The following is a 26,454-nucleotide window of genomic DNA, read 5'->3' on the forward strand; positions in this document are numbered from 1 at the left end:
CCAAACACGCATACGACCATCATTGGCACCAAGGCAGAAGCGACTCTCATCGCTGAAGACGACACGTCTGCATTCGTCCCTCCATTCACGCCTGTCGCGACACCACTGGAGGCGGGCTGCACGATGTTGGGGCGTGAGCGGAAGACGGCCTAACGGTGTGCGGGACCGTAGCCCAGCTTCAGGGAGACGGTTGCGAATGGTCCTCGCCGATACCCCAGGAGCAACAGTGTCCCTAATTTGCTGGGAAGTGGCGGTGCGGTCCCCTACGGCACTGGGTAGGATCCTACGGTCTTGGCGTGCATCCGTGCGTCGCTGCGGTCCGGTCCCAGGTCGACGGACACGTGCACCTTCCGCCGACCACTGGCGACAACATCGATGTACTGTGGAGACCTCACGCCCCACGTGTTGAGCAATTCGGCGGTACGTCCACCCGGCCTTCCGCATGCCCACTATACGCCCTCGCTCAAAGTCCGTCAACTGCACATACGGTTCACGTCCACGCTGTCGCGGCATGCTACCAGTGTTAAAGACTGCGATGGAGCTCCGTATGCCACGGCAAACTGGCTGACACTGACGGCGGCGGTGCACAAATGCTGCGCAGGTAGCGCCATTCGACGGCCAACACCGCGGTTCCTGGTGTGTCCGCTGTGCCGTGCGTGTGATCATTGCTTGTACAGCCCTCTCGCAGTGTCCGGAGCAAGTATGGTGGGTCTGACACACCGGTGTCAATGTGTTCTTTTTTCCATTTCCAGGAGTGTATTTTACCCTGCAGCGAAGGGACAATTACTGGAAAAAGAAACTGGAGCGAGGTGGTGGCTCCGACTTCCGTCTGAGTACCTTGTACTTGTACCTGAGGTAATTTACTCCCAAATACTTTAGCTATTAGTATGCAGGCCGTATCTATTAAATCACATTTACCATAAATTAAGGAAAAGTAGGATTTCGTGCTATCAATTCGTACCGCAATATAGGTTATTACCTACAATAACAAATCATCCTTCCCCTCCACCCCAGAGAAATTAAGAAAAAAAAGGATAATTTTCTGGAAAGGACAAGAATTGCAAACAGAATAAATACGGAAATGAAGTTCATGAAGACACTCTCGTCAGCCACGTAAGAATTACATGGGTCAAATAACATTCTCGGAAAGTAGTTCGGAGTGCAAAGAAATGAAACACATGGAAACCAAAGAAAGACAAGCGACAGGAAAATTCATCACAGCAGATGAGAAGATGTAATGATGAAAACCTTTATTGTTTCTGAGGAAAATTTCCACATAATGAGTTGCATCTCAAAGGAGTGAACTCAGTAACAGAAAAAAAGGAATTAAAAAAAAAAAAATCTGCCGACATAACTAACTTTTCTAAGTACAAACTCAGATATCTATGAAAATTTAAAAAATCATCTTTGAAGATATTAAAAATGGAAAATGGGCTCTAGGTGAGACAGATCAGCTCATGGTGAAGTGTTTATTCTCCAAAATGTATACTCAACACGAAGGTAATTTCAAGACAATTTAAGTTTGCTGCAAATTGAGATGTATTACGAAAGTAATTAAAAAATTTCTGATTTAGTACTATTCTTTTCTGGTAGTTAACGTGTATTTTATCAGTAACAGTTTGAAAGGCCGAATTACAACGAATTTTGTAATTCATTTTGAAATATCAGCAGTTGTAAAGTTGCAGTGAGGTCGGTATGCACCTCATATACGACCACGCATATTTGTGTACGTGATATCTTTAGGTTACTGACCAATTTACTTCAATGGGTTTCGTAAATTACGATGGGGTGTGCAACGAAGATCTCAGAAATTAACAATAGCAGGCAATCATAACGACTGTAAAATTATGCAGATGTTACAAAATCTGTATTCAGGCTCCAGTATTAGGACAAATGAAAAGCGAGCGCCACGAGGATACCCATCAAAATCGATTCATTTTTTAAAAAATTAGAAGCATTACCCAGAGACAAAAATAATCAGAAAATGGCAGACTTTCGAATCCAGACTAAGACAAAAAATGGCTCAAATGGCTCTGAGCACTATGGGACCCAACTTCTGAGGTCATCAGTCCCCTAGAACATAGAACTACTTCAGTCTAACTAACCTAAGGACATCACACACATCCTTGCCAGAGGCAGGATTCGAACCTGCGACCGTTGCGGTCGCGCGGTTACAGACTGTAGCGCCTAGAACCACTCGGCCACCCCGGCCGGCAGACTAAAACATACACGTGCATGGTATAACACCGCCGTTTTTGGATGACTATAGGTAACTTTACGGTATTTAAATACGTACATCAAAAAAAGTTTTGCATCACCCCAGTTCCCACAAATCCTGAAGATAGACGTTGGCTGTGGATATTGTATCACAGACACAGTCCCTTTGACTGTTCAGAGGTGTTACTAAACCCGCCAAAAGATGAAAACAACCATGCATGAGCAGCGCCTATTAGACGGAGGGGGTGCGACAGCCGATCAGTTCCAGTCATTTCACCAAGAAGGAGGTACACGGCTCGTGTTGTCTGTAGTTCAAACATACCTAGACGGTCAGTACCGCGGCTCGATCGCGTCCGCATCGTTACTTTATGCCAGAAAGGGCTCTCAACAAGGAAAGTGCCCAGGTGTGGTGGAGTGAACCAAAGTGATGTTGTTTCGACGTGGAGAAGATACAGAGAGACAGGAACTGTCGATGACAAGCCCCGCTCAGGCCGCCCAAGGGCTACTACTGCAGTGGATGACCGCTACCTATGGACTATGGCTCGGAGGAACCCTGACAGCAACGCCATCATGTTGAATAATGATTTTACTGCAGCCACAGGACGTCGTGTTACTACTCAAACTGTGCGCAATAGACTGCATGATGCGCAACTTCACTCCCGACGTCCATGGTGAGGTATATCTTTGCAACACGACACCATGCAGCGCGGTACAGATGGGCCCAACAACATGCCGAATGGACCGCTTGGGATTGACATCACGTTCTCTTCACCGACGACTGTCGCATATGTCTTCAATTAGACAATCGTCGAAGACGTGTTTGGTGGCAATCCTATCAGGCTGAACTCCTTAGACATACTGTCCAGCGAGTGCAGCAAGGTGGAGGTACCCTGCTGTTTTGGGGTGGCATAATGTGTAGCCGATGTACGCCGCTGGTGGTCATGGAAGGCACCTTAACCGTCGTGTACATCTTGTGCATGACTACTTCAGGGTAACGACATCGCTTGACTAGAGTGGCCAGCGTGTTCCCCAGACATGAACCCTATAGAACATGCCTGGGATAGATTTAAAAGGGCGATTTATGGACCAGGTGACCCACCAACCATCTGAGGGATCTACGCCTAATTGCCGTTGAGGACTGGGACAATCTGGACCAACAGTGCCTTGATGAACTTGTAAGCAGTTTGCCACGACGAATACAGGCAGGCATCAATACAAGTGGACGTGCTATTAGAGGGACCGGTGTGTACAGCAATCTGGACCACTACCCATTAATGTTTCGCTGTATGGTGGTACAACATGCGATGTATGGTTTTCAAGAGTAGTAAAAATGGCGGAAATAATGTTTATGTTGATCTCTATTAGAGTTTTCTGCATAGGTTTGGGAACTCTCGGAACCGAGGTGATGTGTGTATTCCGTCAACGATGCTAATGGAGTGAATGCTGTCCTACGCTTCATACGTTGGAGAAAATCCTTGTGACAGATTCCCACTGCTCCAAATCGCGTTGTTGGTCAACGACGGACTGAAATTTAATTCAGCTTCTGTTAGTACGTTGAATATTCAGCTGGTGGAAAAAGTCTGCGCGAAACAGCAGTAGTGGTCGTTCTGCATGTCATCACAGGGCGACGCCGCCGGCGACCGGGTTACGTGCTGTGGAATTATAAAGACGGCGTGCTCTTTCACTGCCTCACCCTTTGTGCGTTAACACGGCTTAAAGGTGAAACCTGTTCCTGCAACGCCACTTACTCGGAAACACTACGTGAAAAGACTGTCGAAGAGTACAACGAAAATTCAGCCTGAAAGAGCTACAAGAGACAAAATAATACAGTCGTTTTAATCGTCAGAAGAGGAAGAATATTGCACATTCTGGCCCTGTCACTGATAACATTATCTGAGTCCTTTATTAAGAGGTTCCCGTAAAACAAAATTTTATGATTATTGCACTCTTTATGGTACCTGATGACCTGAAACAGGTCACAGGCGACCGTGAGGTATCGAACTATCTTATACCCTCAAGTACAACATTTGGCTCACAATATTGCGCCAACTGAAATTTTCAGATAGTGCACTGACCATTCTTGGGAGACATTTGACGAGCACAGAGCACATAGGGTTGCCTATGGGAATGAAACGTTGCCCTGTAAACAAATTGTCTCTTGTCATAAGAGTCACTCTTGGGCACTTTACTGTTTCTTCATGCAGCAGTGACTTTCCGATGTTATCCTCCAGAAAGTACAATATCTGAGCCGATAACCTCCGCTTTACTTAACTTAAGGGATTTTGCCGCAAAGTAACCACACCAATCTCTTCAAATTTGTTTTTGACTCTGCAACTAGTTTCGAGTAAAGCCGTCCTGTGTCAGAACCTGGATACCATGAACGAACAATAGCATTTACTGTAATTTTAAATACTTACATTTAACATTTTTATGATAAATAGCAAATGTCTATAATTCTATAAAGTAATCCACGATTACTTATCATTGTATAAGTATAAGGCCCTAATAGCTCCAGTACGATAAACGAAAGAACGTGTGTTACATATCACAACAATTACATTTACATAAGCTGAATGAAGCAACAAATGAAAATTTGTACTGACATTAGGATTCGAACCCGGGTCTCCCGCTCACCAGATAGATGCTTTAACCACTACGCCTCCCTGGCACACTGGCTTTTCACAACTGCACGGATTACCTTAGCATGTATCCCTCTGTGCAGAATTCTACCAGACGGCTTTCTCTTTCATTTCTAACCCCCAATCCACATTCACCTACTATGTTTCCTTCTCTCCCTTTTTCCTACTCTCGAATTCCAGTCACCCATGACTTAAATTTTCGTCTCCCTTCACTACCTGCATAATTTCTTTTATCTCATCATACATTTCTTCAATTTCTTCGTCATCTGCAGATCTAGTTGGCATATAAACCTGTACTACTGTAGTAGGCGTGGGCTTCGTGTCTGTCTTGGCCACAATAATACGTTCACTATGCTGTTTGTAATAGCTTACCCGCACTCCTATTTTTTTTTTCATTATTAAACCTACTCCTGAATTACCCCTATTTCTTTTGTATTTATAACCCTGTATTCAGCCGACCAAAAGTCTTGTTCCTCCTGCCACCGAACTTCACTAATTCCCACTATATCAAAGTTTAACCCATCCATTTCCCTTTTTATATTTTCTAACCTACCTGCCCGATTAAGGGATCTGACATTCCACGCTCCGATCCGTAGAACGCCAGTTTTCTTTCTCCTGATAACGACGTCCTCCTGAGTAGTCCCCACCAGGAGATCCGAATGGGGGACTATTTTACCTCCGGAACATTTTACCCAAGAGGACGCTATCATCATATAACCATACAGTAATGCTGCATGCCCTCGGGAAAAATTACGGCTGTAGTTTCCCTTGCTTTCAGCCGTTCGCAGTACCAGCACAGCAAGGCCGTTTTGGTTAGTGATACAAGACCAGATGAGTCAATCATTCAGACTGTTGCCCCTGCATCTACTGAAAAGGCTGTTGCCCCTCTTCAGGAACCACACGTTTGTCTGGCCTCATAACAGAACCCCTCCGTTGTGGCTGCGCTTACGGTACGGCTATCTATATCGCTGAGGCACGCAAGCCTCCCCATCAACGGCGAGGTCCATGGTTCATGGGGGGGGGGGGGGGGGGGATGTATCCCTCGTCAATCCAAATTCCCATTCATGCCTCAGGCGTGTGTGTGAATTGGGAATGAGGAGAGAGGCGTGCTAGGGTAGTGTGTCCAGTTGTGGAGAGCCACAGTCTTAGGATCGCGTATTGTTTAACGCTTCTGCCTGGTGAGAGACAGACGCTGGTTCGAATACCGACCTTGGTACAAGTTTTGGTTTGTTGCTTCAGTCTACATATACACATCAGAGAGGTTTGAGACTTTAAAAAGGTTCTGGAACAGTATAGTTTCGTTTGATAAAATACAGTTACATTCAGTCACAATGTACCTTGCATATCACTTGATGACTGTCAAGTCTGCGACGGAATTAGAGATCTACGCTCAGTCTATTTATAGACCAGATGTCTTTAACTCTCAATGTATATTATAATTAGCATTACAATCAGTACATAAAGTCATTACAATTTATATGTACATTCACTCAAAACACAAAACATATTATTAAAACATTATCAAAAACTATTAATTGAGTACATTATAAAACGGTGTATCACAAAATATACAAAAGTAAAAGTGAATGAAAATTTTGAACCGTTTTTTGGCTGTGAAAACTCTTATCCGTATGTCTTTTACAAAAAATTGACAAAAATCTGTGAATCATTCTATTGTACAACAGACTTTAGTGACATTTGCTATGCACTGAACTTCAACTGCTATGATTTTCCTGGATTAACGGCGACATGAACAGAACCTGCCCCACCTGTCTTTCTCAATCTCTCTAACACCAGCGTTTAGCTCGTGTGCCAAGAGCTCAGTGCAAAGCTTTAAAATCACAAGTCATAGTCACAGATCAAAGGGCTCCCATGTTTAATATTTACCCAGAAGGATTGGCACCTGCTGTGAATGGAATACTGTCACAGTGAGGTAAACAAATTAGGAATGTAGAGGCTATATTTGTTTTTAAAGGATTGCCTGGCCCCCATCAGTTGTAGGACAATAGTTTGGTTCTGAGATTCCAATCAAGTCCTAGTCATTTATTAACTCAAAGATGTCGACCCGTACCAAATTTAAATGATAAGAGAATAATTTTCCAGTGAATTGAACATAAGGTCTTGTAATGCTGAATGAGAAATTTCTCCAACACAGTGAGCAAGCTCGGTTTAGTCACGAACGTCCGGATACCCCTGTAGAGAGTTACCTCGTCTAAGTGCTACACAGCTTGAGGAACGCAAAACTCTTTCCTACTCCGTGCAGCTCGCAAATGCAAAGTAAACGAGTCCTAGACCAACGAACTCGTATTGTACAATTAATCAGGCAACACAAGTTGAATAGCAAATTCCGAAAATTTTTAGCTGTTCAGAAAGTGGATAGCGGTAATTTGAGATGCAACACTCACTCCAAACTCAGCAAACGGCGCTAGACCACGTCAGTCAGCATCGGATGAGGTCAGCTGAGATGACAGAGAGAAACGCTCGCCCCAACGACCTCCGAAACACGAATGCTTGAGACGGCTTCCCCTCGAAAAGCTCCTCTGAACTTAAATCCCGACTATGTGAAAACTTTACATGGAGGATAACATGGTACCATTTCCACAATGACCAGCGAGAATTTCCCTTCATTTATGTGAATATAGGAAAACCCTGCAAAAATATCTAATTCGTTGCTTACAGAAGGCATCCGAGTATACATTAGGTTGGTATCTGCTGCTAGCGATGTTTCGCTCATTAGTCGAGCTCTTCACGCACAAGCACTGTGGCAGTCAAGACTCACTTGATTGGCTAACAGAATTTGGAGGACAAGGAAACGCATTTTCACACGGTAGCCCAGTCTGAGATCTACGTACAGGGAGATGAATCCGTCACGGACAATTATACTGTAGGGTCTTACAGTGGTTCAGCGACGGCCGGGGTGGCCGAGCGGTTCTAGGCGCTACAGTTTGGAAACGCGCGACCGCTATGGTCGCAGGTTCGAATCCTGCCTCGGGCATGGATGTGTGTGGTGTCCTTAGGTTAGTTAGGTTTAAGTAGTTCTATGTTCTAGGGGAGTGATGACCTCAGCAGTTAAGACCCATAGTGCTCAGGGCCATTTTTTGTAGTGGTTCAGCGGCAAGTACCTTTAAAGGAGAAAACCACTTTAGCCTCCAAAGCGAGGTGAATGGGCTTAACGGAACCGTTTCCGAGAACTTCAGTGCCCTGGGTACCCACTTCATTTTTTTAGAGCCTCTGAGACTGACATCCTTTGGTCAAGCAAGACCATGATACCAACATCCGGGCCCTCTCTTTTCTTAAGAAGAAAATCTGAAGCGTTTCTGCAGAGTTACCAAGTCATGTACTCTCCTCAAAAATAGACAAGAAGTGAGCAGAAAAATAATATCGCTCAGCGATATGTAACTATACATCACAACATACTGTGATGTTGAGCCGTGTGTGTATTCGACACCTAATCGAAAGTGCAGTAGAACCTCTTTGCCAGTCGCCAAGCAATGTCTTACTCTGTACCCCGAGAGGTGGCGTGAGCGTCGTACGGAGCATTCACTTAACGCTCCTGAAAATCGGCTCGTTGTCAGTTATAAGATGGACTGCCGGTTATATGGGACCTGAAGGTGGAGGCACCTGCCGGAATTCTCCATATTCTGATTAGAAATCAGACTACCAAATTTCTTTGGCTTGAGAACACGGTCTTCTAATTATAAGAGTGTCTCATTTACCCCTGCTGTTTCTTACATGTGCACATGTGTTTGTTACATATACGCATGCCTAATAGTTCGACAGAAGCACACGAATTTGTTTTATGAGCTTAGAATTCTATGCTCTGTGCTTCACTTAACCCACTTGTTAAGAAGTGTTTACCAGTAGCCACGTTCGTGGAATGGATTTAAGCTTACGCTTATAGGCGTCTGCGACCTTTGCGCCTTGTGCATTGTAGACAATTCACAAATATGGTGAATAGTGTCTGTAACATCACTCAGAATGTAGTCCATTTTTATTTTCTTGTTTCAATGAAACACACTGGGGCGTTCTGACTGAGTGTATTCAGGCAGCTTTTATTTAAATAGTCAATAGTGCAAGTGGTATATCAGACTGAGAATTTTTATACGTTTCTGTAATAATTATCCTTAGTGTTTGATGTTTGAGTCCAATGTGGAATCTGGAGTGCTACTTGTGTTGTTTGGGTTACAAATATTCTGACAGTGAAAGCTTTGTTCTTTTAAATTTACTGCTACGTCTTTTATCTTTGGCCATTGGTTTAATAGTGGTCTCCTTATTTTTGGAACTGTGTTCTGGTTTATGTTGTCAATGCCCACTGCTTGGTACTGCGACCAGCTGGGTGCTGTTATGTGAATTCTTTTCTTGTACATATGTTATTGTAGCCAACCTTTCTTATAGGGTCGCCGTTTTGATTCAAGCTAATTATAATTGTCCAGTACTTAATGTTGTAGTCACTTCGTTTTTTTAATTTTATTCATCAAAATTTTTATCAGTTCTTACAATATTAAGTAACTGTGGCTCACTGTCTGATTTGCGCGGTAAACCAGTGGTCCATTAGTGTTAATATTATTGCCATGTAGTTTTACTAATCAAAATATTTGCTGTTTCAGTGCATATGTCCTTACTCAGTACAGCCAGAGACTGAGGCACTAGAGACCTTATAACCAAGTGATTTTAACGTGGACAATTCCAAATTGAAAAAAACTTTCTTATTTGATTAATTTTACATATTAAGGGGCTCTCATTCTTATTAAAGGAATTTCAAATATCGTATTTCATACAATCAGCATTAATACAGAAATAATCAAACACCATTGTAACTCAAATACATTCATTACTTCAGAAATGAAGCATTAATTATGAGATAAATGAGCATTATAAAATTGAAATCTTCAAATATTAACCAAGTTTGATTCCATCTCAACAACTGTCCACAACGACTGTGGTATATTTCAGAAAGGGAAAAGGATTCAGCAATCATTCGCAAACCCAAGATATATTTTATTGCTAATCTAGATTTCAGCTAGTGAACATCTATTCTATGTACTGCACTGAGTCATTTAGACTCGTCAAATTTGTTGTAGCACATGTTACTATACGATTTTAACACGCACATAGCCAGATTCTAACTCTCAAGCGCTATAAAAACTTAATGAGTCCACAGGACTCAGTTTAAATTCAATAGCTATTGAGCAGCTGAAATCAAGATCTTCAAATAAAATATATGTTGGATATCTAGTTGATTGCTGAGTGATTGTACCTCATTCTTCAAATATAAGTAACTGTTAGGGTTATTAATAATCATGGTACATAGAACACCTAACTGCCATTTTCTTTTGAGATATAAGCATGCAGGCAGCCGCAACCGAATTTCCGAATTCTGAATAAAATGATCCACATTGGCTGTAAAATACTTTTTTTTTAAATTAAAAATCATACCAGCTGACGTAAATTGAAGATTCTTCTCAGGTGATAAAGATTCGTTTTAACAAGTCATAGCGAAAAGGTAATTGCCTTTGAGCTACTCCCCATCGTTCAGAACAAGTTGTAAACAAACAACTCGCTAAAAGCGGTAGCCCATATTTAAAATGACTGGGATAATAGAAAGACAGTGTCAACGTGCTTCTGCAAAGAAGTGAACTGTACGTGTGTATTTTACTGTGTAGACTAGTGGTTAGAAAAGTAATCGTAGTTTTTGTTGTTGCGTAAGTCTTATGAATATCCTTGTGTAGAGCGGCTTCCTAGTGTAAATTTTCCCGTCACCAGAAACTCCGTCAAGCCACTAAGTTTTAATTTTGTGCTTGTAAGCAGCACACAGTTTAGATCAATGCATTCTAGTTTGAATACTTTCTCGTGCAGTAACTTTTCGACCAACAGGAATTCTAATAACAGGTGTCTGTAAATACATCAAATTCAGTATAGAAATTTATTTCTCTTTCATAGCTTGCGGTCTCAGAGTACAGTAAGAAACCTGTACAGCAACTCTTAGTGTTACTTTATTCTCCTTCGGTATTTTTTCAAACTCAGTAGAGCCATTTGCAACCTTTTATCTATTTTATTCACAGTATGATATGGCTAGCGAATGTGCTTGTTGTGAGCGGACACAAGGAGAGTTGGCTACTGTTCGTAGACGACCGCTGTGGCCGAGCGGTTCTAGGCGCTTCAGTCCGGAACCGCAGTGCTGCTACGGGCACATGTTCTAGTCCTGCCTCGGGCATGGATGTGCGTGATGCCCTTAGGTTAGTTTGGTTTAAGTAGTTCTAAGTCTAGAGGATTGATGACCTCAGATGTTAAGTCCCATAGTGCTTAGAGCCATTTGAACCATTTTCTGTTCGTAAACAGCTGGATGCTGCGTTGGCTACCGTCGACAAGCTTCTAGCTAATGCTCAAAGTTGCGGTGACGTCGGGGCGCCAGTGACGAGACCTGCGACACCTTTGATAACACTGGAATCCCCTGGTGGCCCGGACGTCGCTGCGGCTTCCGATACGCAACTTCTGACCGGTCCGTCGTCATTCAGAGTCGGTGCCAGAAAGTGATGGGTTCGCCTGTCACTGTGCGGAAGGTGAAAGAGGGAGCACCCTACATCTTAGCAACAGGTACGAGGTGCTTCCCAGTGTTGATGATAACTCTGAGCCAGCACGGGATACCTCTCCTGTTGGGTCAGCGGTCAATTTTCCTGCCCAGTCCGGACAAATACAGAGGGTTGGTATGCTAGTCATTGGGAGCTCCATGTTAGGCGGGTGATGGAGCCCCTCAGAGAGATAGCAGGCAAGGCGAGAAAGAGTTCCAGTGTGCATTCGGTGTGTTTACTGGGAGGTCTCATCTGTGATGTGGAGGAGGCCCTGCTACCGAGCGCAGTGGGTGCAACCGGCTGCTTGTAGTGGCACATGTCGGCACGCATGATGCCTACCGCCTAGTTTCTGAGACCATCCTCGACACCTTTCGGGGGCTGGCTGTTTTGGTGAAGGCAACTACCAATGCACTCGGGGTGCAGGCTAAGCTGTCTATTTGAAACATCGTACCCTGGGTTAATCGTGGTCCTCTGGCTTGGAGAATAGTGGAAGGTCTAAATCAGAGGCTCAGAGGGCTCTGCGACGGTATCGGATGCGAATTTCTCGACCTCCACTGTCGGGTGCAGAACTGTATTGTTCTCCTTAATATAGGCCATTTTAGGTTAGAGAACCTCTCCCTTTGGAGCAAAGACGATTGGCCTGTTAAATCAGCCACAGCGACCTCAGAGAACCCTGGTCCTCGCAGATTAGATGTAGAAAAGATTAATATGATTTTAGTAAACTGCAGGAGCATTCAAAGAAAGGCCCCAGAATTAGTATCGCTTACTGAGAGTTATAATGCACAGATAGTATTGGGAACAGAAAGCTGGTTGAAACCAGACGTCAGTGGTAACAAAAACCTAAGTTCGGACTGGAATGTTTATCGTAAGGATAGGTTATTCGCCAGTGGTGGAGGCGCGTTTAGTGCAGCAAAAAATTCGATAAAATCTAGCGGGGTTATCTGGATTCCGTACGTGAATTAATGTGGGTGAAATTGAGTATCAAAGAACGGTCAAACGTGGTGATCGGATGCTTCTATATAGCGCCTGGGTCAGGATCTGTAGTTGTAGATCGCTTCAGACAGAACTGGTAGATTATCATTACTAAATTTCCTGATTATGCTGTTGTAATATCGGGTGACTTCAACTTGCCAGGTATAGATTGGTGTTATTCCATAAAAACTGGTACCAGAGACAGGGAATCATGTGGCATTGTTCTGGATGTCTTGTCCGAAAAGTACCTTGAGCAGATAGTTGGAGAACCAACTCGTGAGGGTCACGTCTTAGTCTTTCTGGGAACAAACAGACCTGAACTTATCGAATCAATTAACGTAGAGGAAGGTTTCAGTGATCATAAGGCTGTGACAGCATCTATGACGACAGGTCCTGCAAGAAATGTTAAAAAAGGTAGGAAAATATTTTTGCTCAGCAAGAGTGACAGGATACAAATTTCAGAATGTCTCAGTAGTCAGCATTAAATATTCAGTGATCAGGAAAAAGATGTGGAGAACAAATGGAAAAAAGTCATAGGCATCGTTCAATATGCCCTAGACATAAACGTTCTGAAAAAGGTTTTAACGGATGGGAAAGATCCACCACCATGGTTTAATAGCTGTATAAGAAAAGCGCCACGTAAACAAAGAGCACTTCATCTTAGTCGAGAGAAGTAAAAACGTAGCTGACAAACAAAAGCTGAACGAAGCGAAAATGAGCGTAAGGAGAGCAAGGAGAGAAGCGTTGAATGATTCTGAAAGTAAGACCTTGTCACCCGACCTGAGTAAAAAACCTAAGAGATTTTGGTCGTATGTAAAATCAGAAAGTGGGTAAAATCGTCTATCCATTCGGTCATTCGAAGTTGTTTCATTGCGGAATATAGTAACACTGTCGCTCCTTTCAATCATCGTACGAACATCGAAATGGAAGATGTTGAGATAACCGACCGCAGAATTGAAAAGCAGCTACAATCACTTAGTAGTTGGAGGGATAAGATTCTATAAAGATTATGCGAAATAACTTGCTCCCCTTCTAGCGATAATTTATCGTAGATCGCTTGAGAAACGAAAGGTGCCTAACGACTGGAAAAAGCACAGGTCATTCCCGTTTTTAAGGAAGGCCCTAAGACGGATCCATACAATTATAGTTCTGTATCATTGACGTGAATCTGTTGTAGAATTATGGAACATGTTTTATGCTCAAGAATTATGACGTACTTGGAAAATGAACAGCTCCTCTATAAAAATAAACATGGATTCCGCAAACAGAGCTCCTGCGAAACTCAGCTCGCTCTGTTCCTCCATGAGATCCACAGCGCAGTGGACAACGGCGCTCAGGTTGACGCCGTGATCCTTGATTTAGGTAAGGCATTTGAGACCGCCCCGCACTGCCGGTTAATGAGAAAAATACGAGCTTACGGAGTATCGGAGCAGACCTGCGATTGGATTCAAGACTTCCTTGCAGATAAAACTCAACACGTCGCTCTAAACGGAACTAAATCGACAGATGTAAAGGTAATATCCGAAGTACCACAGGAAAGTCTGATAGGCCCGTTGCTGTTCACAATATATATATGGTTCAAATGGCTCTGAACACTATGGGACTTAACTTCTAAGGTCATCAATCCCCTAGAACTTAGAACTACTTAAACCTAACTAACCTAAGGACAGCACACACATCCACGCCCGAGGCAGGATTCGAACCTGCGACCGTAGCGTACAATATATATATAAACGATCTACCAGAAAGCGTTGAATGCTCTTTAAGCCTATTCGCCGATGATGCAGTTGTCTATACCAAAGTAGCAACTCCAGAAGATAATAAGAATTTGCAGAACGACCTGCAGAAAATTGATGAATGGTGCAGACTCTGGCAGTTGACCCTGAACTTAAATAAATGTAACATATTGCGCATACATAGGAAATGAAATCCGCTACTATACAGCTACACTACTGATGACAACAGCTGGAGACAGCGTCTGCCGTAAAATATCTAGGTGTAACTATCCAGAACGACCTTAAGTGGTATGACCATATCAAACAGGTAGTGGGAAAAGCAGACACCAGACTCAGATTCATCGGAAGAATCTTAAGGAAATGTAAGTCATCCACGAAAGCAATGGCTTATAAGGCACTTGTTCGCCCGATTGTTCATTTATTTGGGATCCCTATCAGGTAGGACTGACACAGAAAATAGAGAAGATTCAACGAAGAGCGGCGCGTTTCGTCACGGAATCGTTTAGCTGGCGAGAGAACGTTACGGAGATGCTAAACAAACTCCACTGGCAGACGTTACAATAGAAGCGTTGTGCATCACGGAGAGATTTTCTATTGAAATTTCGGGACAGCACTTTTCAGGAGGAGTCAGACAACATATTACTTCCCCCGATATACATCTCGCGTATTGACCACTAGGAGAAAATTCGAGAAATTAATAGAGGCTTACCAACAATCATTCCCACGCACTATTCGCGGGTGGAATAGGGTTGGAGGGAGCAGATAGTTGTATCGGAAGTACCCTCCACCACACAACATTAGGTGGCTTGCGGAGTGTGATGTAGATGTAGATGTAGATGCACTATCACAAATAATAAACTGGTAACTTCCTTTGTGCGTGCACCCTACGTATATATGGGTGTCTCACCTAACTCTGCCACCTCAAATATCTCTGGAACAATGATAGATATTCAAAAACGGTTTTCACCAGCATAAACGCACGGCAGGAACTGAGGAAACAAAATACTATGTGAAATTTTAAAACGTAAACAAATACTATTTTCAACACAAACTTGTGTATTTTTAAAAGGACACCCCCTATTATTTTGTATGCAATCAATTGCATGAAAAATCACAAAAATAATGGCGTTGGTTGCATCGATATACGTGAAATACATCCCGAGAAATTGAGAAGCGAAGTCGATGCTTGAAATAAATGAAGCGCACAGCTAGCGCACGTCCTGAGACTTAAGCATGTCTCGAATGTCTATTGTTGTTCCAGAGATATTTGAGGTGGCAGTTTTATAATATACTTAATCTGTACTATATTGCAATTAGTTGATAGTCTTTTGTTAATCTGCTTTTTTATTCTGAGACAAGCTACAATGTAAATTGTAATATAATATCGACAGAAAGTACCTAATGTATGAATACTAATTATCATACACATTGACAGTAAAAGTTTACTTGTCTAGTTTATTATCAGAATAAGTATAGAGTTCTCAATTCACTTCTAAAATTTATATCATCATGCTGTAAGCAAGGTGTATTATGACTGAATAGAAAAGTAGTTGTTATGATAGGTAACATATGTTCTTTTGTTTATCTTAGTTGTACTTACAGGGCCACGTGTTCACAGTGTGATAAGTAATGATTCAAGAAATTTTAAATGTAAATGTTTCATAGTTCTAATGCTTCCCATGGTGAATTTCGTCTTTTCTCTTAATAAAACGTTTTATGGTCTTCTTTATGTACCTATGTCCACGCTCTGCCGGAAGATGATTTGTTAGATCGAAACTGCTTGCAAAGTAATAAAACAAAACAGTTTGTTTTGGTTATTTTACAATGAAAGTGTTTTAGGAAAGTTGTGCCAAACAATTTTAGGGAGACTTTTCTGATAGTATTAACACTGACACGATGCACGACTGGTGTAAACCTGGAAACAAATATGATAATTAACAGTTTATGCCGTCTAGGTGCACTCAATCTGCCGGTGGTAACGGTGCTCATGACTCAGTGAGTTTGCATTTCGTATTTAGATTAGATCTGTAGTATTCGAAACTATCTGAATAACAGAAAATGCTGTGATGTATCAACCAAGTAGGAAAGACATTTTGAAGTATACTTTCGATGGAAAGTATGTTAGACAGACTTTTTTCAAAGCTGAAAATTTCTTTGAAAAAGTATGTGAACTGAGTTTTGGTGATAATATTAGAAGTGAAATGCCGATTAACACCAGTGTTAGTTTTGTTAAAATGAAGAACGCAGAATATAGTGGTAAAGTAGTGAAACTGCGTGGAGGTACGTTAAAATTTAAACACTGTGATGACATTGCTGATGAAGTTTGTGTTTTAAGCACATAGATTTGGTATCAGAACTGTCAGAATTTTTCAACTACCGTACGAAGTACGTGGTAAAAATATTAATGCAGTTGTCTCAACTTACGGGAAAGCCATTACCAATATTGCGGATAAATCGTTTAATGCACAGAGGTTTTCAGCGTTGAACAGTGTGAGACAATGAACAACGTATCACATCAGCATGTGCGGGTATCGAGCCATAGTCATCTTTGACAGACAACCACGTCCAAGCACTGGGTGCAGGGGAAGTCCTCAGCAGTGTACGGCCCAGACGCTGGCCGGAAAAGAAACAAGAACCGCGGCTATGTCTACTAGACCGCTAACCTACGCAGCGACTGCCACTGGACAGGAACACCAAACCCCGTTTATGCCAACGACCCTGAATGACGCCATCCCTAGTCAACAACATGCCATAAATGCAATAATATCTGAGGATTCGTAACAGAGAACTGCAGCGGACAGTTCAGGAACTTTAACAAGAAACCGTTCCCATAGAAAAAACAAAAACGAAAGCATACGCATCAACGCACTGAGAAAATTACTATACCAACGCGTGAAAAGAGTAAACAAGTAGCCAGTAAAATGAATGAAGGACCAGTGGGAACCTCTGCGCAAAATACAGCAGTATCAGCCTCCAACAGTGTATCCACCTCTGCTACTTTAACCCAAATTGCAAGTGCAGCCACTACAACGATACAGAACGGACCCCTCGCGACTTAAAAGTAATGGAAACAAACCTCCTAAACTGGGCAGGCGAACCAACCGAGGACGAAGAGAAGAGTGAAATACTGCCACCTAATGATGATGCAAAAACGGATCATACGATGGGATGCTATTATGTGTCAGATATTCATCAAAATTGTCATTGAAGAATGTCAGTGATGGGAGTTTTTACACCCATATACGTTCAATAAATTATGACGCCTTGCAGCCTACCGCTACAGTATAAAGCAGTTTTTAATTCGGGACAAGAAAGTGAATTACGGACAGCGACAGTGATGAAAGAAAGAACTGTAATTAAAGACGTTGAAAATCTTCCTCAACGTAGAGGTATCTACACATTCTACCAACAAGAGGATCATTAATATATATGCGCCGTTAGGAAGTAATAAGAGACACAATAGAGAAGAGCTTTTCAAAGATGAACTGATCCCCTATTCGGTGAGAACGATGATAAAATATCACATTTGAGTAAGATTTTAACTGTGTTCTAACTCTGAAAGATGAATTCTCCTGTTTTAACACCTCCATAGCGTTAGCATACGTACTCGTACATAGGGATAGAGTGTAACCTATCCCACTCTTCCCTTCTATTACGAATGCCTCAGCGATTGGATTCGATAGGATCTACGTCTCTGACCACAAAACACTTGCCGATCACGGGGATGTTGTGAAACAAATGTTGCGCACCTGCAAGATACAGCGTGCCGCGAGTTTTTGGATCACATGAGAGGAATGTGGCAGCAAGTTTTTATAACTCTGTATTGGCATGGTAGCTCCAATATGCCAAACCAAAGTGAAAAATGCGTTCGTGGATTATTCGCGCGGGAACGGTTTCGGTCAAAAGACAACGCATGCATTTGATAATAAGTTTCTGCGGACTTTCACAGACAAGATACGGCAGCTGTTGGGAACTAGGTTCCTATCAAGAATATTAAATCCAAAATCTTGGCTTTGAAGTGCAAACAATTAAAAGGATGAGAGGTCAAGCACCTTTTTTCGTGAAGAAACGTGTTTTCCATGCTTCAAGTTAAAAGAAGAGGGAGCAAAGGAAAGTATTTGCAGAAGTTAAAATGTATGATGGAACACTATTAACCACCCAAAACCAAATTAAGGAAAGAATATACAGACATTTCGCACAAGTAATGTCCCACCGTGCTGTTGATAACAATGCACAGATAGAACTGATACAAAATCTTCAAGAAGAACTTAGTGGTACAGCATTTGACAGTGTCAGTGAGAAGATTAACGAAGATGATCTACACGCCGCAATAACACATACTCCGAAAAACTAATCGCGTGGGCCAGATTGCATATTTGCAGTTTTACCAGCCTTCCAGGCGCAAATGACACTTAAACTATTACAAACGTAATGGACAGTCACATGATAACAAAGCAGATCGTAAAAAATAAGTAAACTGTATTTTATTTCGGAAGTAATCGCCGTAATTGTTATTACATTCATCCCATTGTGACACGTGAAAGTCAATGTCTTCATGAAAAGATGTTGGGGCTTGCCTGCTGATGCATGATTGGACCCCGGCGTGCACTTCGTCGTAACAGATTGACGTCCACGAATGTCTTTCTTCGTGACTCCAGAAATATGGAGTTCGTATGGGGAGAGATCGGGACTGTATGAAGGATGTGTAAAGGCTCCCAGCCAAGCTTTTTCAGCATAGCCGAAACAACTTTGGTGACATGTGGGTGAGGGGCAAAAGATTCCAATTTAAGGGCGAGGTAATCATGAGGAAAAGACTGAATAACTAATGCTAGGGAAACATACTGCGTGTCGGAGCGTGGAACGTGGGAAGTTTTAACGTGGTGGGGAAGCCAGGGAATCAGAAAAAGGAAATGAAAATGCTCAATGTATTTATATTGGGGGTCAGTGAAGTGAGGTGGAAAGCAGACAAATATTTCTGCTCAGATGGGTATACGGCAATGCAAGCAGCACCGGAAGATGATATAACGACCAAATTATACATTATGAGTAGGAAGGTAGGTGACATAGTGAGTTACTGCGAACAGTTACGTGTTCCTGCTGTTCCCATCAGAATCTACAGCAAATCGGCAACAACAACAATAGTTCAGGTATACATGTCGACGTCTCAGGCAGAAGATGAGTGGATAGAGAAACTATACGACGATACAGAACGGGCGATTCAGTACGTAAAGGAGCTGATTATCTAATAGTCATGGGGGCTCTGAACGCACTGGCAGCGAAGAAATAGGAGAAGGAATTATGGGAGAATATGGACTTGGTAGTACGAATGAGAGAGGAGGAAGACTATTTGCGTTCAACTATCATTTTTAGCTAGTAACAGCCAGTAGACCAATAATAACAAGTGAGGTATACTTGTAAAAGGCCTGGAGAATCGGAAAGTTTCTAGCTGATAACATTAGGACCAGACAGAGTACCAATTATAGAGTTTTAAGGTGCACTCAGGACTAGATACAGACTCAGATCACAAAATAGTAATGATGAGGATCGGGCTGAAGTTTAACAGAATCATCTTTAAGAGTCACTGTGAAACGAAGTGGGATATTGAAGTACTGGTAAGTACATTTGAAGCTCTCAGAGGCAGCAGATACCGCAATAATGAATACCACAGTAGACAGTTCAGTACAATAGTAATGGTCATCTCTAAAAATGACAGTCACAGAAGCTGGGCAGACAGAGGTACAAGAAAAGTGACTGAAGACACCTTGGGGAACAGAAGAAATCAATTGATCGACGAAAGAAGAAAGTACAAAAATGGTCAGGAAACTTGGGAAATACCTTCGGAATGAAATAAATAGAATGTGCAAGGAAGCCAATACTAAATGGCTACAGGAAAAATGAGAAGAAATCGAAAAAAATGGACGTTGGAAGGACTGCCTCAGCATATAGAAAAGTCAGAACAACTTTCGACGAAACTGAAAGCAATAACAACGTTAAGAGTGCAACGGTAATACCACTCTTAAGCGCAGAGGAGAGAATGGATAGGTAGAAAGTAGATGGTTGAAGAGGAAGGGAACTTTCGTGATGACGTGACTGAGGAAGAAATGGCAGTCGTAATGGAAGACGCAGAGTATCCAGTATTGCAAAAGAGTGCAACAATGCAACAGAACTGTACAAGTCTTCGATCAAGTAAGGCAGAAGGGATAGATATCATTCCCTCCAAATTTCTCAAACCATTGGGGAAAGTGACAACCAGGCGACTATTCAAGTTGGTATGTAGAAGCTACGAGTTTGAAACATACCGCCAGTCTTCCAGTAAAATGACATTCACACAAACCCCAACATAGGAAAGGCGGATAAGTGGGAGAACTATCGCCCAATCAGCTTAACGTCTTATGTAACCAAGTTGCTGACAAGAATTATGTACAGAAGAATGGAAAAGAAAATTGGGGTCTAATGACGATAAATTTGACTTTCGAAATTATACGGGCATCAGAGTGGTAGATCTGATGTTGTGATTCATAATGGAAGCAAGACTGAAGAAAAATGTGTCACTTACTATGATTTGTCAACTTGGAAAAAGGGTTCGACAATACAAAATAGTGGAAGATGTTCGTAATTCTGGGGCATATACGAGTAAGCTATAAGGGAAGACAGATAAATTACACCGCATAAAATAACCAAGAGGGAACAATAAGAATGGAAGATCAAGAAAGAACAGCTCAGATTAAAAAGGGTGCAAGAGAGAGATACATTCATCCGAGTTCATTGCGCAATCTATGCATCGAGAAGCAATGACGGAAGAAAAACAAATTCGAGAGAGGGATTAAAATTAAGGTTAAAGTGATATCAATGGCAAGATTCACAGACGACATTCTTATCCTCTGTAAAGCGAAGAAAAATTACAATAGCTACAGAACTTCCAGAATGGAACTAAGTCTATTGAATACTGAAGATAAATTAAAAGTAAACAGATAGAAGACTAAAGCAATGAGGACCAGCAGAGAGTAGCGACAAACCTAACATTAAATTGGAGCCCACGAAGTAGACAAAGTGAAAGAATTCTGCTACCTTGGGCCGGCCGGTGTTGCCGTGCGGTTCTAGGCGCTTCAGTCTGGAACCGTGTGACCGCTTCGGTCGCAGGTTCGAATCCTGCCTCGGTCATGGATGTGTGTCATGTCCTTAGGTTAGTTAGGTTTAAGTAGTTCTAAGTTCTAGGGGACTGATGACCACAGATGTTAAGTCCCATAGTGCTCAGAGCCAATTGAACCATTTTTGCTACCTTGGAAACCAAGAATAAGACCGGACAGACGAATAGCGGAGGACATAAAAAGCAGATTATCAAAGCAAGAAGCGCAGTCCTGTCCAAGGGACTTCTAGCAGTATGAAATATCGGCCTCGATGATGAAGTCTCTGGAAAGGTACGTTTGAAGCACAGCATTATATGGGAGTAGGAAAACCAGGTAAGAAGAGGAACGATACTTTTGAGATGCGGTGCTGCTGAAGGACGTTGAACGTTATTTGGAGTGATAAGGAATGAATAGGATCCCCGCAGAATCGACTAAGAAAGGAATATACGGAAAACTGACAAGAAGAAGAGATGGGATAATGGGATGCGCGGTAAGACATCAGGGTATAACTTTCATGGTATCAGAGGGAGGACCAGAGGCTGAAAACTGGTAAGGAAGACAGAGGTGAATGTAGCATAAGCTCCGTTCACAGGCCCTGGCCACCCCGTTGGTCCGACTGACTGCCGTGTCATCCTCCGCCAATGGTGTCATGGCAGGTGATATAGTGGCTCATTGGGTGAACACAATGTCAATGCAGATCCTGCAGCGCGCAGTCTAAACATAACTCCTACAAAGTTCGGTACATGTAGGATAAATATTTTCCGTCTGCACTGGCTCAATTAGCCGAAGTTTAATTAAAAACACCCCGTAAATCAACAAACTGATAATAGCATCAATATAACACTGAAACAAAACTATGATGGTGTTGCTGCGGCACTTTTTTTTCTGCCGTCTCAGTAACGTATTGTTCCGATCCTTTGTGTTCCAAGTTATATGGCTGCCTTCCTCCGTCGACTTTCAAAGTGTATCCAGACTCCGCCGTCACCTGACACTGCAATATAGCCTGACTGTGCCCTCAACGTCTCGCCCTGCTGCTCCTCCAACGGGGGGCTTTGGTTACCTTGCGCTCCCCAATAGCCGACTAACTCGAATATTCGCCGGTAACATTATCAAGTTTCTTACATTTCCTGCAATACATGTACTCTGCTATCCTCCTTCGTAAACTGTGACTTTTATTATTAAGAGAAAAGCATCAAATCTGAGTTAAACTGTATTCAAATGTGATATTCACCCGACTAGGTTCCACGGATTGAAGATCACGTGACACACCTTGAGGAGCGGTCTGTTTACGGAAGACCTGCTGTCACTAAGTACGAGTACCGTCGACCTAAAACACAGGGCGATTCCGGGATGGTATTACAAACTACCGCGAAATACATCCCTTCTACTGAAGAAAAACTCCTCCTAGCTCTTAAGCTGTGCATTTTACATCCCATGTTTACCAGATATTTTTCTTGGTTTTCTTTTTCCCTTTCTAACTCCTCCCGAGATATGAAAAGCAAAGACCTTGTATTAGAAGAGGCCCACTGAGGTACCAGAACGATTTTTGCTTATAACTTTCGATTCGGTCGCTTCCACACCAGGGTCCCTTACCTCCAATTGATAACTTACCCTTCTCCATCATCCCTGAAAGTTTCTAACATCATCGCGGAATCACCCTTTATAAACGACTCACTCTGTTCTCTAACACTGAAGTCCACAATTTACAGAGGGAAATAGGCTTTCTTAAATCAATGAATACTATATGGGTCTCTAAATTCCTCGCCAGTCTTTCTTCCGTGAGCTGTTTAGGCAAAAAACATTGTTTGTTCATGATATTCAGGCACTGAATCCGCTCTGTTCTTCTTCGCCCAGAATCTGTAATTCGATTTTCACCTCTATGACTTTTCCATAGAATGTAGAAACTGAATTTGTTGCACTCATATGGTTGGAGCACTTTTTCCTGTCCGCTTTTTTTCTATGTTGGATATGTATTTTCCATTCCTCTGGCATTTGTGTCCCCCGCTTCCCCATCCCCACCCCTTTAGAACTTAACTGAAAATTAAGACACACCAGAGATAAACAATTCACAGTCAAGTTTTACAAAGAATTCTAGGTGGTTTTCAGTAAACAGATTCCCACAGTACTTCTTTCAGTCTTCTAATAGAGTTAAGGTAATTGGAAATTTTTCTGTCCTGTTACATCACAGGGATTTCATAGTTCTCTATGCTTCATTGCTTCGACCACCTCCAGTATACTGATCTATTGCCCCACACTTCATTCTTGTTACTCCTGAATGCTTTCTTCACCTATGCTCTACATTTGCGTGGTTAGGGCCATTCCTGTTTTCCTTGTTCTTTGCCATTAACCATATACTGTATGTTCTCTACTTTTCTTGTACTAGTTTCTCAGTGTTTTCATTCCAACATGAATTTCTCTTTTGAATTCTTGAGTTACGCTGCTGTATTCTTAAAGCTTTCTTAGTTGATTCCCCCGTGCATCTGACACTATCGTATATCAATCCCAAAGAGTATGTTAAGTTATTCAATTTCAGATTAAATCCAAGACTATACAGGAACAACGTTGATTCATTCTCCAGTTTTTAAATTTATACTTCATTTTTATATCTCTTCATCATTGCATTTTGCCTGATTTATAAAAGATTTAACCGGTTTTCAGAAGGTTATGGTCAGTACCACATTCTGCGGCTCTATACAGTCTCACGTCGAAAAATTTTAAGAAAAGTATTTCTATCTGCCTCTGACGTACTCAGTTATGGATTTTCTTGTGTCCTTGTAGATTTATGAGTATCTTTATGATTAAAATAGCCATCTTGAATCCTAGGTGATTAAGACTTCGAATGCTTGATGAGCTCACTGTTAATAGTTTGGAATTAGGTCCTGAGCTTTCATTTCATCATGTAGTACTTTCAGCCGGTTTTCCCCAAAAAAAAAAAAAAATGCTCTGAGCACTATGGGACTTAACTTTTAACTTCTGAGGTTATCAGCCCCCTAGAACTTAGAACTACTTAAACCTAACTAACCTAAGGACGTCACACACATCCATGCCCGAGGCAGGATTCGAATCTGCGACCGTAGTAGTCACACGGTTCCAGACTGAAGCGCCTAGAACCGCTCGACCACCCCGGTCGGCCTCGGTTTTCCACCTTAGTCCTACAACTGAATATTTATTTTCATCGTTTTATTTTTGATTATACTTACCTGATCTTCGCCTGAGGTAAGCGACCTAGTGACATCGCCTTTGTTTTGTGAGGGAGTGCTCTGACGTGCGCCTAAAGACCAGTGAGCGGAGTGTTTCATGCTTTACTTCATTTCTAAATTCGCTGGAGTATTTATTCCGGAAATGTAAAATCTTTGCTATCAAAATTCACGTGACTTTAATATCTAGACTCGTTTCAGCGTCAGTCCGTTGTTGGTGAGTACACCACATTGTCCAATACTTGATTAAAGGTGATCCTGAATTGCTGATGTGAACGTATTATCATGTTAGCTATTTCACGGTCGCGCTTTTGAGAATATGTCTATCAGTATTTAACGATTTTCCCTCGATTCTGTATCTACGGAACATTAGCAGAATCTTCCACTTATTGCTTATTTGGGATCAAGCTGTACTATGCTTCATATTGTGGTACATAAAATTACAATTTACAAAAAAAAATAAAAAAATTTAAAAAATAAAAAAAAATCGCCAAACAACAATAAGTTAAAAATGGTTCAAATGGCTCTGAGCACTAGGGGACTCAACTGCCGTGGTCATCAGTCCCCTAGAACTTAGAACTACTTGAACCTAACTAACCTAAGGACATCACACACATCCATGCCCGAGGCAGGATTCGAACCTGCGACCGGAGCAGCAGCGCGGCTCCGGACTGGACCGCCTAGAAGCAATAAGTTTCCAGGAGTTGTTTTATTTAGATGACCAATTTCTGCGTCTTATTAACGCTATCTTTACGCCCCTATATACTCCATGTATAGACAAACAGACAGATCGATACATGCATAACTGGAGCCATCAGTATCTGGATTCTGTGAATTCGTACTTCTAAGACCGCTGTCCCGTATCCGCGATGGATCAGCAGAGATAAAATTACTGATAAAACGAGCACCTATGTGAGTAATGAATTTCTTCTCGTTCGGCACTTGTAGAATGTAATGTCACCACTTCCATATCTTACTGGCTATATGCAAGCACTCGCTATTTTTTTACCACAGTAAGTTCCATGGTAGTAACTAAGCATCGGTAGGTTCTTAGTAGTCTCTGTTTGTCAGCAATAGTCTGGCAGGTTTCCTGTGTTTGCATCAACTGTTTCTCATACCACTGTTTCACACCATTTTCCCTATTCAATGCTCAGTATCCTCTTGCTGTTTAATGTGAATGATCAGTTATTTTAGGGGATCAGATAATAACGGTATTTTTGTGTCGTTCTACGCGTTTCATTGTCTGCGGCGACCCTCATTGTCTCTTTTACTATATAGATGGAAGCTGTAGTTTTTTGTAACAGGTGACAAATGTCCATTACCATTCAGGAACTAGTATCTGGTATCTTTCATTAACGAACCAGCGATCCCATGTACACCCTGCCACTCAAACTAACGTGTCACCCTGGCGTAATCAGTGCTGAAATGGCAGATTATGTTAGTCACTGAGATGCATGACAAGTTTCTCCATGCGCTAGCTCGTATAGCAAGAAGAGTTCCATGTTAATGCTGTCAGTGGCTGAATCAAAAGAAGTCAGATTCAAATCATTTGCTTACACGCTTGGCTCACACAAGCTCATTGGCATGCAGATACCTTGTCATACACAACAATCTTCTTGTCCACTGGAACATGTTATATTCCGTTTATAACTGATTTAAATTCATTACAATCTAAGTTCTATTCATGTCAGTTAATAAATATTTGACGCTAGTACAAATAACCTCACTGATTCCGAGGATTGAGCTACCTCTCTCCTGGTGGCAGTTTTGCGTGTGTTGTTTTCTGTAATTTATATGAGGCCATCTCGAAACAAGGAAAAACGGAAGCCACAAAGCAGTCACTGAGTCCTGTAAGGCTCTCCATCCCCCCCCCCCCCCCCCCCCACAACTGTGAATTTCGCCAATCTTTCAGAGGTGAAAGCGAGGGGATGTGGATGTGGTAAGTGTCTACTAGCGGCAGGTACATTGCCACGGCGTCTGGGAGTTGCCTCTCGCCA

The 26,454-nt window shown here is 42.1% G+C and overlaps 1 protein-coding gene across 1 annotated transcript in view; it reads right to left on the reverse strand.

The window, feature by feature from the left end:
- Nucleotides 1-26,454, reverse strand: part of LOC124788687 (diuretic hormone receptor-like) — a 358,447-nt gene that overhangs the window by 197,750 nt on the left and 134,243 nt on the right. The window lies entirely within an intron of this gene.

This window comes from Schistocerca piceifrons, chromosome 3, assembly GCF_021461385.2.
Source record: "Schistocerca piceifrons isolate TAMUIC-IGC-003096 chromosome 3, iqSchPice1.1, whole genome shotgun sequence".
NCBI lineage: Eukaryota > Metazoa > Arthropoda > Insecta > Orthoptera > Acrididae > Schistocerca > Schistocerca piceifrons.